This window comes from Brachyhypopomus gauderio, chromosome 16 (genome assembly GCF_052324685.1).
Source record: "Brachyhypopomus gauderio isolate BG-103 chromosome 16, BGAUD_0.2, whole genome shotgun sequence".
Lineage (NCBI taxonomy): Eukaryota > Metazoa > Chordata > Actinopteri > Gymnotiformes > Hypopomidae > Brachyhypopomus > Brachyhypopomus gauderio.
Genome location: NC_135226.1, coordinates 11,895,429 through 11,904,538, shown reverse-complemented (window position 1 = coordinate 11,904,538; position 9,110 = coordinate 11,895,429). Strand labels below are relative to the sequence as shown.

At 50.1% G+C, this 9,110-nt stretch overlaps 1 long non-coding RNA gene across 1 annotated transcript; it reads left to right on the top strand.

The window, feature by feature from the left end:
• The first annotated feature begins 70 nt into the window (after window positions 1-70).
• On the top strand, window positions 71-8,959 carry LOC143477816 (uncharacterized). Its single transcript, XR_013121645.1, has 2 exons — window positions 71-158; window positions 8,584-8,959. It is a non-coding gene; the product is annotated as an uncharacterized LOC143477816 (long non-coding RNA).
• Window positions 8,960-9,110: the final 151 nt, after the last annotated feature.

Genomic DNA, 9,110 nt, shown 5'->3' with positions numbered 1-9,110 from the left:
TCCTCGTAGTAGTATGCAGTACAGTTTCCAGTATGCGACAAAAGCAAAGCACACTACGGGGTCACGTGAACGTAGCGTTGCATGATGGGATGCAGTACACCACGAAGATAGCTCTGTTCGCGTACTGGAATATTTTGCGGAAGTAGTAAGTCATCCGGGTATGTTTCGCGTACTGGAAATTTTCATTTTGGTCACATACTGCATACGACATACTGATTTGGGGCTCGATCAGTATGCCAGTAGTATGTAGTAGACTATTTCGAACACAGCCATAGACTCGGCCATAACATCGGCACTTCCGCATACCAACCGGAAATATGGTAACATCCTTACACCAAACGAGGAAGTGGTGCGTGCACCTAGGCCAAGGGGGAGACAGGCTCACAGGCTTCCACTTAACCCCTCACCTTCCAACACAGATTGAATAGACACGGTTGAATAATTTATTTGCTTATATTTTTGTAATTGTTTAGATGTCGACTGTCAAACTGTAAGTAGAAAAAATAAAATTGGATAAATTATATTATATATATTTATAATTTAAGAGAATTTCTAAGCCCTCTTAGAGGGCGTAGAGGGCCCTGACGGTTCCCCACTGCCATATAATATATATATATATATATATATATATATATATATATATATATATATATATATATTGTGACGGCGGTGGACTAGTGGACTGGTGGGCTCCGCCCACCTGCTGTGGAGGATGCTGGGAAGCGCATCAGTCTTGTACATAATTCAGTAATAACGTTTCTTAAAGTGTTCTATAAATGTGTGTTAAGTCAGTAGTTGTTTAGATAGTTGGTGGGAATACTTTGGGGGGAAAAGGTGTGTTCAGGGGGCAAGTCACCATGAGTGGGGAATGTATGTGAATGCATGACATGGCTGCCATTAGCGCCAGTGTGAGAGTGGATTTGAATAGCATTTTCTGTGTTACTCATAAATAAATAAGTCATCTGAGTAGAAATGAGCTTCCTGAGCCAGTCTCCTCACTCGCCGACGCCACAACTGGTGTCAAGAAGTGGGCCTCTGGGCGATCTTCGGCCGTTACTGGACCGGATCGACGAGGTAGAAGAACTAATACGGCGGCAAGAGACAGCGGTGAGACGAGAAAAGCTCCGATGGGAAGCGGAAGGACGAAGCGCCGCGAAGGAGGCGCGTCGACCAGCGGATTGGCTGGAAGCGTTCAACAACGACGCCCAATCAGAAGCCGAGAATCGGATGACGCTGCAGGAAGAGGTGCGTCGGCTGGTGACGGCGAATGGCGCCGCGCAGATTGATGCCGTGAAGCCAATGACGACTGAAAGGGCCGTCGGGGAGCGACGCGACGCCGGAATTGAGGACAGCGGCGCGCCGGATTACACCACACCGAGCGGCGTGGATACAGCAGCCGGCGCCCCACTACTAAACAGGCCGATAACACCGCTCGAGCTACCTTTGTACGACGGATTGTCGGACTGGGGAGAATACGACGCGCAGCTGAGAATAGCAGCCAGGTGCATGGGATGGTCGGACGGGGAGACCGCGGCCCGTTTGTGTCTGTCACTCAGAGGCCAGGCCAGAACCACACTGACGGAGCTGAGAAACGAGGATCACGGCGACCTATACGCGCTATGTGACGCGCTAGCAACACGTTTCAGTAGACAACCCTCGAGTGCTGCTGCGAAGCAAGAGCTGAGTCTGCGGAGACGCGCCTACGGCGAACGGATTGGGATCTTGGGGGCGGATGTTCTGCGACTGGCACGACGGGCATACCCAACGCTGTCAGAGGACACAGTACGGATGTTGGCGCTGGACAGGTTCGTGGAGGCGCTGGAGCCATTCGAACTGCAGTCGCACGTGCTACTGAAGGACCCGTCGTCACTTCACCAGGCGATCGAGGAGGCAGAGAGGGCGGAGCTGATCTTCTCCAGAAGGCCCAGGGCACACTCGACCACCGCAACTGGGCCACGACGTAGAACAGCGGGGCGCCGGCCGATGACGTGCTGGACCTGCGGCCTGCCGGACCACAAAGCAGCGGAGTGCACGATGCAGGGAAACGAGAACGGGGCCGGCCACTGAGGATCAGGTCGGCCCCCGCTCATCTCGTCGGATCCTCATTGGCTTCGTGTCGCTTGGGCCTGGACAGACAGTACGCCCCACTAGAGATCAACGGATTTGCGGTGAGTGCTCTTGTCGATACGGGTTCTGCCGTCTCTGTGTTGCAGCATAATGACGACAACATGTCCAAGTGCGGTATTAGACCCATAAGGGGCGAGCGCATTAACCTCACCACGGTAACAGGCGAGAAGGTGACACTTCACGAGCACACGTTAGCTCGCGTAGATTTCGGACAGGGGCCCAGCGTTCACAAATTTTGGCTTGGTGCAATTAGCGAAGAGTGTATACTGGGAATCGACTTCCTAAAACGCACAGGGGCGCACATAGATTGCAAAACTGGGGCGATTTCGTTTAACGGTGTGCCACCTGATACGCGCGCCGCGAGCAGCATAGGACAAACGGCCGTGACGCGCGACGAGACTGCGATCGCTGCGGCCGTCCGTGACCTATGGAAACGCTGTGTAAGCCACCTTACTGAGGAGCAAGGGGACCAAGTCTGGTCACTCTTGGAGCGTTACATGGACATCTTTGCGGTATCAGAAGGCGACTGCACTAGGACCAGCTTAGCTACACACGATATTATAACAGGCGATGCGCGGCCAATTCGCTCGAGACCACACCGGCTGCCGTTCGCAAGGCGCGAAATAGCGGAGCGACAAATTAAAATTATGGCTGAGGCGGGCATAATCGAGCCATCGCACAGCCCGTGGTCGTCGCCGGTTGTGCTGTCAAAGAAGAAAAACGGGGATTGGAGATTTTGTGTGGACTACAGACGTTTAAATGCGGTGACAAAATTGGACGCGTACCCGCTACCGCGTGTAGACGAGTCCCTAGAACTGCTTGCGGGGTCGGCGTGGTTTAGCTCCCTTGACCTACGCAGCGGTTACTGGCAGGTCCCCCTAACCGAAGCGGCTAAGGAACGTTCTGCCTTCACTATCGGTAAGGAACTATGGCAGTTCAACGTGTTGCCCTTCGGGCTTTGTAATGCACCCGCGACCTTCGAGAGATTGATGGAGAGGGTATTACAGGGGGTCCCGTGCACTAAGTGCATCGTCTATCTTGACGATGTACTGGTGCACGCTAATTCATTCGAGGCGGCGCTATCGAGCTTGGAGCTAGTTTTGAATAGGATCAAGCACGCTAACCTAAAGCTTAACCCTGAAAAATGCAATCTGCTGCAAGAGCGCCTGAGTTTTTTGGGCCACATTGTCAGTAGCGAAGGGGTAAGCACAGACCCAGCAAAAACGGAGGCGGTCAAAAACTGGCCTAGGCCCAATAGCGCCAAGCAGGTCAGGAGCTTTCTGGGACTGGCTTCCTATTATAGGAAGTTCGTGCGAGGTTTTGCGGAGATAGCGGCGCCTCTCCATGGGCTTACAGGGGGTAGGGCGAAATTCGCGTGGTCGGCTGAGTGCGAGAACGCGTTCACGGAACTAAAGAAAAGGCTGTGTTGCGCACCCATACTAGCCTTCCCTGTGTTTAATAATGAATTTATTATCGACACAGATGCGAGCGACCATGGTATAGGTGGCGTACTGTCACAGGTGCACGGTGACATAGAGCGCGTTGTGGGGTATTTCAGTCGCGCCCTGAGCAAGACGGAGCGTAATTACTGCGTCACCAGGCGCGAGCTGCTGGCCATGATAGCATGTTTAGAGAACTTTAGGCCGTACGTATATGGCACTAAATTCTGCCTACGTACAGACCACGCATCCCTACAGTGGCTCATAAACCTCCGTGACCCCGAGGGGCAGCTGGCTAGGTGGCTGGCCAGGTTGCAAGAATTCAACTTCACTATCGTGCACCGGCCGGGTAAAGTTCATGGCAACGCGGACGCGCTGTCGCGCAGACCGTGCCAGAGCACGGACTGCAAGCACTGCGTGAAGGCCGAGGGGAGCACGCCTGAGCCCAGGTGCTGCGCTGCATTTGGACCGGCAGACAGGACTCTGCAACGGAGTGTAGACGCGGTGGCGACCGACCAGTTTAGGGATGGCCAGTTGGCCGACCCAGAGATCAGCTGGGGGTTAAAGCATTTGGAGGCCGGCTCCACGCCCAATTGGGACGTGGTATGCCCGCTGGGTCCAGTAGCAAAGGCGGTCAAGTCAAACTGGGCCAATATGCGCGTGATTAATGGACTACTTTGTAGAGAATGGTCTGAACCCAGCTCAAATAGGCGCACCCTACAAAACGTGGTTCCGGCACAGTTAAGAGAGGCGGTTCTCGGTTCGGTGCATGGAGCGCTCGGTAGCGGACACTTTGGGGTGTCAAAGACGCTACGCCGCCTTAGGCAGCGATTCTGGTGGCCAGGGTGCAGGCGTGATGTGGAGTTGTACGTCCACTGTTGTGACCAATGCGCTGCTAAAAAAGGTCCGGCCACAAAGCCTAGGTCGCCGCTCATACCGATGCAATCAGGCTCACCCATGGAGAGAGTTGCCGTGGATGTGATGGGTCCATTCCCGGTAACCGAAGCGGGTAACAAGTATGTCCTGGTGGCAATGGACTACTTCACTAAGTGGCCTGAGGCCTACGCCGTTGCCGACCAGAGCGCGACCACTACTGCTAGGGTGCTGGTGGATGAGTTTTTCTGCCGGTTCGGGGTGCCAGAGACGCTACACAGCGACCAGGGGCGAAATTTCGAGTCGGAGGTCATGGGTGAAGTCTGTAGGCTGCTGGGGATCAACAAGACCAGGACCACCCCACTGCACCCTCAGGGGGACGGACTCGTCGAGCGATTCAACCGCACGCTGGCAACCCAGCTTGCCATGGTTGTGAGTAGGCACCAGAAGGACTGGGACGTGAGATTGCCCACGGTCCTACTTGCATGCCGGTCGGCAGTCCAAGAGTCGACTGGGTTCACCCCAGCGTGCCTTATGTTTGGTAGAGAACTTCGCACGCCCGTGGACCTAGCCTTTGGGCCGCACCCGGACGCGGATTCACTTTGTGTGCCTGGGCCAGCTTTCGTCAGGGACCTGATGGGCAGGCTTAGGGACGCTCACAGGGACGCGAGAGACGCTCAGGGGTCCGCGAGCCGGAAACAAAAGCGAGCATACGATGTGCGGTGTAGTGGTGGACCACTAGCTAATGGGCAGGATGTGTGGTTATACAACCCTAAGCGTACGAGGGGCCTCTGTCCGAAACTACAGTCAAACTGGGTGGGGCCGTGTTCCGTGGTGGCTCGCGTTAGTGAGGTGGTTTACAGGATCAAGGTGGGCAGAAAACATGTTGTCGTACACAGAGATCGGCTGGCACCGTACAGGCCCAGGGGCTACCTTTGCCAACCGGGCGTTCAAGAGGGCTCACCGCGGTTCGTCCGATCTCACCCACAGGATGCTGACAGTACCGGCGGGGAGGGCCCTGCGGACTTGCACGGTGGCGCGACGGAGAGGCGCGCGGGGTTGGACGATGGACGAATGGACGCTGAGGCGCCTCTGCCTCCCAGCCCTCCCGTTGCGCACGGACTTCAGACACCACCGTGCCCTCAAACTGCTAGACCGCAGAGAGTCCGTGGACCACCCCGTCACCTGGATGATTTCATCACCGGACTTGGAGTTGAGAGTCGCCGGGACGGCTGACTGTAGGGGGGGGGGCTATGTGACGGCGGTGGACTAGTGGACTGGTGGGCTCCGCCCACCTGCTGTGGAGGATGCTGGGAAGCGCATCAGTCTTGTACATAATTCAGTAATAACGTTTCTTAAAGTGTTCTATAAATGTGTGTTAAGTCAGTAGTTGTTTAGATAGTTGGTGGGAATACTTTGGGGGGAAAAGGTGTGTTCAGGGGGCAAGTCACCATGAGTGGGGAATGTATGTGAATGCATGACATGGCTGCCATTAGCGCCAGTGTGAGAGTGGATTTGAATAGCATTTTCTGTGTTACTCATAAATAAATAAGTCATCTGAGTAGAAATGAGCTTCCTGAGCCAGTCTCCTCACTCGCCGACGCCACAATATATATATTAGTGGTGGGCCGTTATCGGCCGTTAACGGCGTTCGATAATGTGATACTCTTATCGGGCGATATAAAAAAATATCACCATTAATCTATTTTTAAAGTTGGGTTGGGAGCTGGGTCAAAATAGGTAAGCAAACTGATGACTTTCACCTTGATAGTTTAGCTCGAGTTATTCCTAACCAAATTGCACAGTAGGGAGCGAGAACGAGTTTTCAAACCTGTGAATTACCACACAAAACGAATCGTACGTGTGTTTACATGGATGCAGCCACGAAGCCGCCAGGTTTGCTTCATGGAAAATTCATTTTTAAGAAGCTTCCTAATGGAGACATTGACAAGACTAAAGTTGCAACGCGGAATTAGTTCATTGTAGGAGTTCTACCAGTCTGAAGTACCATTTAAACACAAAGCACCCGTTTGCTAATGCTGCTGACGCTGGGTCAAGCATCGATGCAGCCCAGGGGAAGAGTCGCCGTCGCCGAAAACAGGTTAAATGTACTAAATGTTGGCTTACATTTCAAATCCCATGTTTAGCTGAATAAACATGTTATCAACCCCTTTTAATGTACTGTATGTAGGCTTACAAATTCATGTTTGACTGAATATGCCTTCTTAAAGTATGTAGGCTTACAGTACTATTTTCATGTTTAACTGAATAAACCGTTGAACACGAGTACATTTTTTGAGCATGTTTTGTTTTCTTCAAGTATCAAAGTAGAACAGTTTTCTCAGGCAGTCATTGATGCATTTTGGAAACAGAAGATGAGCCCCTGGTCTAATGCGCCCTCTGTATTAAGAAACCGTATCTCAAAGACTGACTTTTAGTCATTACTTGGGTAGCACGCATATTCTGAATGAGCCATTTTAATCTAGATTAATTTCAGGATTTCAGTGAGATTAATCCAAATTAGAAAAATTAATCTATGCCCACCCCTAATAAAAACAAAATATTAAAAGTATTCTAAAACAAACAAAAATGGACAAATAAACGAACAAAAAAAAAGCCCAGACACTGCAGTAATGAAATTCTGTAATAAAGCCCATTTGGTAGTAGTAGTAGTAGTAGTAGAGAGATTTATTTTCATTGTACATGATACAACGAAATTCTGAGTGGTACCTCTTAGTCACATAAAAAGAATAAAAACAGTGCAAGACAACATATATACATAAAACATTCCACGAGTCGGTCGAGACAAATACTAATTCTGATTTTATAGCAGCGACATGGTATAAGTGAGGCAGTTATGGTGTGATGATATGACTGTTATGATTATATGGCATAGTATAACATATACTGTATTTATATTATGTATATAATATTAAAGTATTATAAATAAAATATTAATAGCAGCAATACAGGTTTTGTGGAGCAAAGTTGCAAATGAGAAATGAGGAACAAATTGATGGTGTCCTGGCTGGGTGGGATCTTTAATAATGTTGCTGGCTTTGTTATGAAGGCGGCCAGCATACACAGAGTCTAGATCTGTGAGTGGACTCCCTATGATCCTCTGCGCTGTTCTGACCACCTGGGTCAGGTCCTTTCTGTCTTATACTGTACAGCTGGAATACCATACAGTCATGCAGAGACAAAGTACACTCTCAATTGTGCTTGTGTAAAAATTCACAAGTAGTTGTGAGCGGAGTTCAGACAGCTTTAGTTTCCTCAGAAAGAAAAGTCTTTGATGGGCCTTCTATATGAGGTGTGAGGTATTTAGGTGAGATCAGCTGTGATGTGGAGTCTGAGGTATTTGATGCTGTGCACACATTCCACTTCATCTCCATCTATGAGTAGAGGGGCATGTGCAGTTCTTTTAACTGTGCGGTAGTCTCTGATGATCTCTTTAGTTTTGGTGGTGTTCAGAGCTAGGTTGTTGTCTGAGCACCACCGTGCCAGGTGCTGAATCTCCTCTCTGTACTGAGTTTCATTGTTGTTAGAGATGCAGTCTATCACTACTGTATCATCAGCATATTTCACAAATGTGTTGAAGGCGTGGATGGGGCTGCAATCATAAAAGTAAAAAGTGTGAAGAGGTTAGGACTGAGCACACAGCCCTGCGGTGTACCAGTGTTTAAAATGATTTGGGATGATGTGTGGTCCCCTATTCTCACCACTTGTGGTCTGTTAGTGAGAAAGTCTTTGATGCATGAGCACAGTGAGGGGGACAGTCCTAGATTGCAGAGTTTATGGTATGGTCTTCTAATAATGTTCGAACCACAGGCATCTCCTTTACCCAAGAGTGGTGCAGATCTACTCAAGCAGGCTCACAGTGATAACGTTTTAGATCTAGTCAATCAGGCATTCACAGAACACATGTTGGAGGTGGTTTTTGTGGCCCTGCTTACAGCTGTATTTGGTGAACACACTAATCACCAAAATGTATTTTTAATACCAGGTGTGATTGAACCTTCATGCAGTTGGTGACTCCTCTTTAGAGGGAAACCGATGATGGAGATGCAATGTTTTATTTCCTAACCCTCTTTAGAGGAATACGAGGTCTTATTTCCTGTTCATTTGTCCTTACTCCAAACAGGTGCTCCTAACAATGGACGATGACCTGGACACCATTCAGAGAGATAAAATCTACGTCTTCTAACTTCTCCTGGCTAATGATTGGACAATACTGTAGCCTTCCAATAAGAGGCCTTGCAGCCCTGAAGATTCGTCTCAACAGCCAGACGTTAGTCAGTGTTGGGCTCCCTGTAGAGTGATGCTGTGAGGACACTGAACGTGCCAATCAGATTGTCCTTCACACCTGCTGGAGCTTCTCGAGCTTCTTGTTGCCGTCACCATCGTAATGATCGAGCTCTGTCGCTGTGACACTCTGCTTCTGTAATGCCGGCAAAGACGACGTTCAGTGCTTCAGTATTTCAAGTGGAGAAAAATCAAACCTGCCATGCAAACGTCAATGCATTTTGCACTTGTTGTTTCTTTTCCTACGTCGCCCGAGTCGTGTGTTAGTCAATCCGCTCCCTTCCATGTTGGTTTGGGGCCTCTTGGGTTTGACTGAGGAGTGAATGCTCTAGTTCACCAGGACACTTTACTAGTCCTTCTGTGATA